General features: G+C 37.9%; 1 pseudogene; it reads right to left on the bottom strand.

Moving 5' to 3' along the window:
- Nucleotides 1-2,032: 2,032 nt before the first annotated feature.
- On the bottom strand, nt 2,033-2,727 carry LOC109265209 (ras-related C3 botulinum toxin substrate 1-like; annotated as a pseudogene).
- Between the last annotated feature and the right edge of the window lie 7,135 nt (nt 2,728-9,862).

Here is a 9,862-nt window from a genome sequence, read left to right as displayed (position 1 = left end):
ACATGTGATTTATCCTGGAAAATTTTCCATGTGCCCTTGAAAAGAATGCATATTCTGGGGCTTCTGGTTGGCTCAGTAGGTTAAGTGTCCGACTCTTGATTTCAGCTCAGGTTATGATCTCCTGGTTCATGAGATCGAGCCCCACGGTGGGCTCTGTGCTGACAGTGTGAAGGCTGCTTAGAATTCTCTCTCCCTCTCTCTCTTTCATCCCTCCCTCCCCTGCTTGCACGTACACACACTTTCTCTCTCACAAAATAAATATTTTTTTAAAAGAAAAGAATTCATATTCTGCTGTTTGGGGATGGAATGTTCTGTGTATATCTGTTAGGCCTATCTGGTCTAATATGTCATCAGAGCCACTGTTTCCTTGTTGATTTTCTGTGTGGATGATCTATTCATTGATATAAGTAGGGTGTTAAAGTCTCCTACTCTTATTATATCACTGTCAATTTATCCCATTATGTATGTTAATACTTGCTTTATATATTTAGGTGCTCCTGTGTTGAATGCATATTTATAATTGTTATAAACTTTTGTTGGATTGAACCATTTATTATGTAATGTCCTTCTTTGTTTCTTGTTATGGTCTTTGTTTTAAATTCTCTTTTGTCTGATGTAAGTATTGCTAGCTCAGCTTCCTTTTTTTTGCTCTGTTTATATGGTTAATATTTTTCCACCCTCTCACTTTCAGTCTATATGTGTCTTTAGGTTTAAACTGAGTCACTTGTTAGGTAGCATATAGATGGCTCTTGTTTTTGTTTTGTTTTGTTTTTTATCCATACAGTCATCCTATATCGTTTGATTGGCTCATTTAGTCCATTTACATTTAAAGTAATTTTTTTTATGATTCAAGGATTTATTAAGTTATACATGCAAAACATACTGCTAATTGCATTAGCAAAAGATCAATGTAAAAACACTCCACAAGTCTGAAACTGTCAATTTAAAAAATTTTGTTCTAGTGGTTAAAAGGCCCAACCTTATATTCTTGCTGGTGGGTAAACTGTACAGAATTTGGTTAGCAGCAGCAGGGGCTTACAGAGCCGCACAGACCCAAAAGAACTTAGGCAGAGCAACAGGAAGGTTGTGTGTGTCTGGGGGGTGGGGGCAGGGGAGTAAGGTGAGGAGGAGGGTCAGCATTAGTCAAGGTACAGTACTGGTGATCTGGTGAGACAATGATGTTAAGAAAGTTCATAGTTTAGGAATATCTAAAATATTTCAAAAACTATAAAGCTGCAACACGTGATTTTTTTTTGCCTAATTACTAGAAAACTAAGGAAAACACTTATTAGCTTTGAATAAAGTAACAAGGGAACAGGAATGCACTTTTACTAATCTAAAAAATAATCTAATGCATTATCAGAAAGATTTTATAATACAAGGAGGCATATTGTTCATTATGAAGGGGTTCTAAAATAAAAGCACTAAGTTAGCAACTATGGGAATGACCAGTTCAAAGATGAACTAAATGCCCCATTTTAGGAGGGATGGCAGGTCTAAGAAAAAAATCTTAAAACACTTAGTGATGATACTGACCTCTCATCATTCACTGCATCTGACAGAAACTAACTTTTTAAGATTTTACTCATGACACTTTCACTCAGTTTAATAATGATGCGCACAGTGTCGTGTAAATTAACCTCCATATTTTGTGAGAATATTGTCTTGTCCTCTGATGGCCTCCCGTGAAGCACACACCCGCCCCCGTGTGCCCGCGACCACAGCGGAGCCTTCATCACAGGGAAGGGAGTCAGAGGGCGGTTCCAGATCTCAGCCAAAGCTAATACACTAACTTAAAGAAACAAAATCTCACTACAAAATAAAAAAGATTGATCCAGAGAGCTGAGTCATTACCCTCGATCCATGAGGATCTTAATCTGAGCAACTCTTAATCTGAGCAAGAGTAAGGGCTTTTGAAAAATAAGGCTTTAAGAAAGCTTGCCATTTTAGGGATACATTTTAATGTGAAAATTTGAAGTCTTAAACTTTAAACAAATAAATCCTAAAAATTACTGATTTGTTCAAAATGGTTTTATGGAAAAACTAATCTGTAACAAAAAGATGGCATTGAGTGTGAAGGCTCCACCATATTTGAGCAAAGTGTACAAAGGTTCCGAGGGGGACAGGGCAGGAGAGGGGCCCAGATATTTACAACAGCAGGCATTTTCTTTCCCTCCTCTTGACTGGAGGGGGCCAGAGAACTGCTCGACTAGCGTCATCAAACACTGTCTTGAGGCCTCTCTGCGTGACAGCCAGGCACTCTAGGTATTTTACAGCACCCATCTAACTTCGTTATGGCCAAACCCTGCTGGTAGGTGATGGGAGTCAGCTTCTTGTCTTTCAGTTGCCCAATCCTGTCTTTGTCATCCCTGAGGTCGAGTTTAGTTCCCACCAAGATGATGGGGGTGTTGGGACAGTGGTGTTGCACTTCAGGGTACCACTCTGCTCCAACATTTTCAAATGACACAGGACTCACAAAAGATAAAGCAAATTAAGAATACATCCGTTCGCTGAGAGGATAAGGGACGTAATCTGTCATAATCTTCTTGTCCAGCTGTATCCCATAAGCCCAGATTCACTGGTTTTCCATCCACCATAACATTGGCAGAATAGTTGTCAAAGACAGTGGGATATATTCTCCAGGAAATGCATTGGTTGTGTAACTGATCAGTAGGCACGTTTTACTACAACTCTGTAGTACTCCACCACACGTTTGATGGCCTGCATCTGGGCCTCTTGCTGGGCCTCAGCAGGCTCAGGAGAGGCAGGCAGGCAGGTGGGCGGGTGGCTGAGGGTGGCGGGGTGCGGGGTGCCAGGGCTGCTGTCCATGCTACCTCATCCTCCACCTACCGGAAGACAGAGCCCAGAAGTGGCCACCACCCAAAAGCTGGAGAAAACTCTAAAGTAATTATTGATGGGTGTGTACTTGGTGCCATTCTGTTAATTGTAGGTACTTTTTAAATTATAATTAACATACAGTGTTATATTAGTTTCAGATACGCAACATAATGTTTCAACAATTCTATACTAACACAGTGCTCATCACAATTAGTGTAGTCACCATCTGTCACCAAATAGTGTTATTATAATTTCATTGACTATATTCCCTATGCTGTACTTTTCATCCCTGTGACTTATTTATATTATAACTGAAAATTTCTACTTCTTAATGCCCATTCTTTTTGTTCTTCTCTGTTCTTTTTCTCTTGTTCTCTTCCTGTGTGGTTTGATGGCCTTCTTTAGTGTTATGCTTGTATTCCTTTCTCTTTGTTTTTTGTGTATTACAGATTTTTGACTTGTGGTTACTATGGGGTTCAATTATAACCTGTTATGTGTATAGTAGTCTATATTCAGTTGATGGTCTCTTAACTTTGAACACATCCAGAAGCACGAAAGTTTTACTGTCCACTTCACATTTTATGTATATAATGTCATATTTTACATCTTTTATTTTGTATATCCTTTGACTAATTTTTTGTAGATATAATTGATTTTACTAATTTTGTATTTTAACCTCCATACTGGCTTTATAAATGATTAATCTAGTACCTTTAATACAGGTTTGCTTTTACCTGTGAAATTTTTTCTGTTCATTATTTTCTTCTAGTTATGACCTTCTCTTTCGATTTAGAGAATTCTCTTTAACATTTCTTGTAAGGCTAGTTTAGTAGTGATAAACTCCTTTAACTTATGTTTGTCTGAGAAACCCTTTTTCTCTTCTATGATGAATGATAATCTTGCTGGGTAGAATATTCTTTGTTATAGGTGTTTTCTTTTCAGCACTTTGAATACCTTATGCCACTTCCTTCCGGCCCTCAAAGTTTCTGCTGAAAAATCAGTTGATACCCTTGTGAGATTTCCCTTCTATGAAACTGTTTTCTCTTGGTGCCTTTAAAATTCTCTCTTTATTATTACTTTTTGCCATTTTAATTATAATGTGTTTTGGTGTAGACATCTTTGGGTCCATATTTTTAGGGTCTCTCTGTGCTTGCTGGACCTGGATGTCTGTTTCTTTCTGCAGATTAGGATGTTTTCAGCTATTATTTCTTTACATAAGTTTTCTGCCTCCTCCTCTCTCTCTTCTCCTTCTGGGAGACCTATAATGCAAATGTTATTACACTTGATCTCACAGAGTTCCCTTAACCTATTCTCATTTTTTTTATTCTTTTTTTTTTCTTTTTGCTGTTCAGCTTGGTTACTGTCATTACCCTGTCATCCAGATTGCTAATATGTTCTTCTGCATTCTCTAATCCCCTGTTGATTCAATTGGTGTACTTGTTATTTCAAGTTATTGAATTCTTCAGCTCTGACTGGCTCTTTTTTATATTTTCTGTTTATTGAAATTCTCACTGAGTTCTTCCACTCTTAAGTCCAGTGACTATCTTTATGACCATTGTTTTGAATTCTTTATCAGTCATATTGCTTATCTCCACTTCATTTAGCTATAATTTTTATCTTGTTCTTTCATTTGGGACATGTTCTTCTGCCTCCTCATTTTTTTCTCTCTGTGCTTGTTTCTATATATTATGTAGGCCAGTTATGTCTTCTGGTCTTGAAAGTAGTGACCTTGCATAGAAGAGGTCCTGTAGCACAATGCCTTCTGGTCATCAGAACCAGGCACTCCAAGGGTGTCCCATGTGGGCTGAATGCACCCTCCTCTTGTGACTGAGCTGTGATTGCCTTTGGCCTAGCTGGTTGCAAGGATCTGTTTTGCTTGCTGTGGGCACACTGGGCAGGGTTTCTTCCCCATATTATTAAGGACCTTCTTTGTGGCCCACTTGGGCTTATTGGTGAGCAGGGCAGGTACTTACCCTAGCTCTCTGCAATTAGCCTCTCTGTCACAGCAGCAGGTGCACCAAAGGGCAGGGCACAGCTGCAGGACCTAGAGGTGCACTGGTGTGTGGGGTTATCTCCCACCAGCCTCACCAGGGCATGAGCCACTTTGGTGTGGTGCCAGTCATGGCTGGGGCTGCTCCAGGTGAGGTGGGTGCCTGTGGAAGCAGGCAGTTGGGATGCAGTGGGTTCACAGGGGAACGTTGGGGTAAGTCGTGCAGTTCTAACAAGATAAATGGAAGGTGTTAGCACTGGTTCCAGAAAAGTGTCTGGCTATCTAGGTTGGGGGATGGGAAAAGAAATGGCAGCCACCAGAACTTTTGTTCTAGGAGAAATCTCCTACAGATCCCTGTCCCTCTTACACACATTCTAAGATTATTCAATGAATCTCCTTCACATATACCCCAAACGCTTTTCAAACTGCTGCTTCTGATCTGTGTCTGGGGCCAAATTATTTAGAATGCTGACTTTTTAAGGGCAGGGTCTCAGTTTTCTACCACCCTCTGGCTCTCCTGAAGTTAAACCTATTGGTTTTTAAAGCTGCTGGAGTTAAGCCCCACTGATTTTTAAAGTTCTTGGAATAAAGTCCTGCTGGTTTTTAAAGCTAGATGCTATGGGAACGGTCTTCCCAGGGGAGGTCCCCAGTGCCAGAGATGCCCAGTGTGGTGTCTGATCCTCTTGCTTTTCCATACTTGTGATGTCCCTCCTGTTTCTGGTTAGTCTGACCAGGGGTTTGGTTCGCAACTATGTCTCTATCTCTTCTACCCTTTTCTATGATTAGCAGTGAAAAGTCTGTTCTGCCAGTCTTCAGGTGGTTTTTCAGAGTTAGTCGTATGGATGCAGCTGTTATCTTTGTATGTCCATGGGATGAGATGAGTTCAGGATCCTCCTACTCTGCCATCTTCTTAAAACTCCTAGGTCTTTAATAAATAAATACAATGATTACAGAAAGGGATCCTTTATATCGATTTTATATGTTTGAATTAGTTTATAATTTCTCAATTATTTTTATGAACGATTCCAAAACATCTTTCCAGACTGGAGTTAAATGTCTGAGTTTTATCTTTTTTCTTCTAATGTTTTGTTTGTTTTTGTTTGTTTGTTTGTTTGTTTGGAGTCTTTAAAACTATGTTAGAAGTCATTACAAGTTCCAAGTCCTTAAAATGTCATTATGTCCCAACAGCCTTATGTTAGGGAGACCATCTTGTTACACAAAAATTCTTTAGAAAGTTTTAAAATATGTTAAAAAATGCTTGAAGCTGCCCTATGAAAGACAATGTTAAGAGAATGAAAAGACAAGCCACAAACTAGCAAATATGTGTAGAACACATATCTGACAGAGGGTTTGCCTGTAAATATATACAAGAACCTTTTAAAATTCATCAGTAAGGAAACAAATAACCCAATTAAAAATGGACGAAAGATTTGAAAAGACACCTCACCAAAGAAGATAAACAGATGGCAAATAAGCTCATGAAAAAATCCTCACCATCATTTGTCATTAGGGAACTGCAAATTAAAACAATGATGATAAACCAGTACTCATCTATTAGAATGGCTAAAATCCAACAGACTGACCATAACAATTGCTAGTGAGTACGTGCAGCAGCAGAACTTTATATTCATAGCTGCTAGGAATGCAGAATGGCCCTGCCACTTTAGAAGACAGTTTTATGTTTTCTTACAAATCTACACATAGGTGTACCATACGGTCCAGAAATCATGCTCCTGGGCATTTACCCAACTGATTTGAAAACTTCTGTGTTCCAAAAACATGAACGTTTAGAGCAGCTTAATTCATAATCACCAAAAACCGGAAACAACCAAGATGTCCTTAATAGGTAAATAGATAAACGAAGTGTGACACATTCATACAAAGGGATATTATTCTAAGATAAAAAGAAATGGGCTATCCAAGCCATGAAAGACATAGATGAGTATTAAATGCATATTTCTAGGTGAAAGAAACTCGTCTGAAAAGGCTACACATTATGTAATTTCAATTATATGATACTCTGGAAAACATAGAAACTGTAACAACAATAAAAAAAATTACTGGTTTCTAGAGGTACAGGGGAATGGAAGAGATTTTGAATAGGTAAAGCACAAGGGATTTTTTTTTAGGGCAATTAAACAATTCTGTATGTTCTATAATAGTGGATATACAACACTACACATTTGTTGAGACCAGTGTATTGAGAAGCCGAAAACATGTTATCTCACATACGGATTTTCTGGTTCTATAAACACAGCAATTTTATTAAATTCTATTGTATTTCCTCACCACTAAGAGAAAAAAAAATGTATGGTTTTGTTTATAATTGTATACTCTGTACTACTGAGCATTTTGTGATTGGGGAAAGCTATTATTTTGACCAGGCATTAATGAAACCTTAGTCTTCCACTTACAGTTTTACATATCAGGAGACTGATGATTGTGAAAATTTCCCACAAACTGGATTCTGCCTCCATTCATTTCAAAACTCATTTCTCATCCATCACCCGCATACTTCTGGTGCCAGATCCATAAGACACATTCACTAGGGCATCATGATACAACCTCACATATACTTTTAGGTCATGGTGTCCTAGTAAATTGGCACAGTGTCCAGTGGGAGTGTTTCTGGAAGCCATTCCCACATGAGAGGTACTTTAATATCTTAAAGATAAATGCAAATGGCTGCAAATTTTACAAAAATATATTACTATATGAATACATTGCTAGCTCCTCTCTATGACATATAGAGGGCCTGTATAAGTGAGGACCAGAAACCTGAATTTCTTTAGCTTCACAGAAAATCAGCCTCCAGGCATTAGGGGTCTTTGGAAGTTCTATTCTTTCAGTCTGCAGGTAAAATAGCAATCAAGCTTATCGGCTAAGAGTGGGAATGAGGAATGTAATGGGTGGTTTGGAAGAGAAAATAATGTATGAAATAGCTATGAGAATGGAAAAGCAATGGACTAGAGAAATAGAATTGTTGAGCAGCATTAAGACCCACTTGATGGGAAGGAATCTACAGAGAAATTAGTAGGCATGATGGCGTGTTGTACACCAGACGTGTTTAGCCATACGAGTGCAGACAGAGAGTGCATAGAGAACTGGATTTGAGCAGGGTTGTCATTTAACAAGCAAATATTAGGAAATGAGAGGGATTAAATAGAAGGTATATGCAGGAGAGTGATTATTAATGCTGGATTGTGGGTTTTAACCTGTATAAGGAGAGAAGAGAGGACATCAAGTTTGACAATTAGTGGAAAATGGTAGAATCGATAGATTGACAGGCCCACTGGATCAAAGAGAATAAACTGGAAAGATACAAAGTGGTGGTCAGAGATGGAATACATGGAATTGAAGAGATGAATGGATTGCAATTAATGGCAATGACAAAGGCTACAGGAAGACCATCAAACTAGGGGACTAGGATGGTGTTGAGGACTGGTTCATTAGGAGAAAAGTTCGAGGACCTGAAGGGACAGGATGTTGAAAGGATCATTTATGTGCATATCAAAATCCCAAGAATGAAGACAGGAGTACAAATGAGTGACAGTGAACCAGATGCTAACACCATCAAGAAATGAGGCCGTAGAGCCTGGGAGTTATATATGGAAGGAACAGTGAGTGGCAGTGGAAAATCTAATGAGATTCAAATCTGGGAGGGAGGAGGGAGGAGAAAGTAATACAGAAGCGGTAAGAACAGATAACTCACTTCTGGACCCTGTGATTGTTATGGAGGAAACACAGCCACCAAATGAGAGGGCTGAAGAGATAGATACATCCTCAGAAGACAGACTCACTTTAATTTTGAGTAAGATGAAGGAAAAGTTTTGAAAATACATTGGATTTTGCAAAGTATCGGCTTTGGAATTCCAAAGGGCACACATTATATTACAGTCTCAGTGTCCATCTATAATTTCCTGGCTATTGTGGCACAGTGAATAGAGGTCTATTGAATGTTACACATTCTTCTAATAAATGAAAAATGTAAGGCTACAGAATAGCATTATATACATATATATGTGTATATATATATATATATATACACACACACACACACACACACACATATTCACATATATGTATATAGTTTGCTTATGCCAAAAAGTTCTCAAAGTTAACACAAAGTAATGGTGCTCATCTGTGTGTGTGTGTGGGGGGGATCTAAATACAATGAATGTTGAAGGGATACTTTTGCCTTTATTTTATAGCCTGCTGTAGTGCAATATTGAAATGTATAATGATGAGACAATTGAAATATGAATACTTACTGACTCTAATATTAAGGAATTGTTCATTTTTCTTAAGTGTGGCAAGTATATCAAGGTTTTTTTTTTAAATTTAGAAATACATATTTACAGATCAAATATTTTTGGGTATTGGCCTAAAAGTAATATGAAAGGGGGAGTGGATAAAGAGTATAGATAGGAGACTTAGATACAAGATCATTCTGTAGTTGAGTAAAGTTGAACCTAGGCTATGGTTACATGGGGTTACATTACACTACTGTATTTTTATACATATTTCAAACTGTTCATAATAAAATGTTATAGAAAATAACTTATCAGACATTACAATAGGTAGTATCTACTCAGTTAAAATTTTGTTTCATTACACACTTTATTATATTAAATTTGGGGAACATAGTGTTATAAATATTCATGGTCCTACCCCTCACATTGTTTATGGCTTAAAAGTAAAAACAATTAGCAATCTCCTCTCCTTCCCCCAAATTATGAGATGGACCAAGGAGGGCCTTGTAAGCCATGTTAAGGCATTTGGGTTTTCCTTTGAAAATAATGAGAAACGATTTAAGTGTTCCAACCAGAGAAAAATATCAGATGTCTCCATATTATTTGTTCTAACTTGAGGAACTGATTGAAAAAGGGCTAGGTATGTGTGATCAGTTAGGAGGTTATTAAAATTGTCTAGGCTTAAATTGGTGAAATTGCAATACAAAGGCTGAACAGAAAAGGCAGAATAAGCAAAGAAGTTGAAAAGAAATGGTGGGTGAATAAATATTATGTCATAAAG

Source organism: Panthera pardus, unplaced genomic scaffold (assembly GCF_024362965.1).
Source record: "Panthera pardus isolate Hobbes unplaced genomic scaffold, ASM2436296v1 HiC_scaffold_6, whole genome shotgun sequence".
Classification (NCBI taxonomy): Eukaryota; Metazoa; Chordata; class Mammalia; order Carnivora; family Felidae; genus Panthera; species Panthera pardus.
This window is presented reverse-complemented; position numbering and strand designations above follow the sequence as displayed.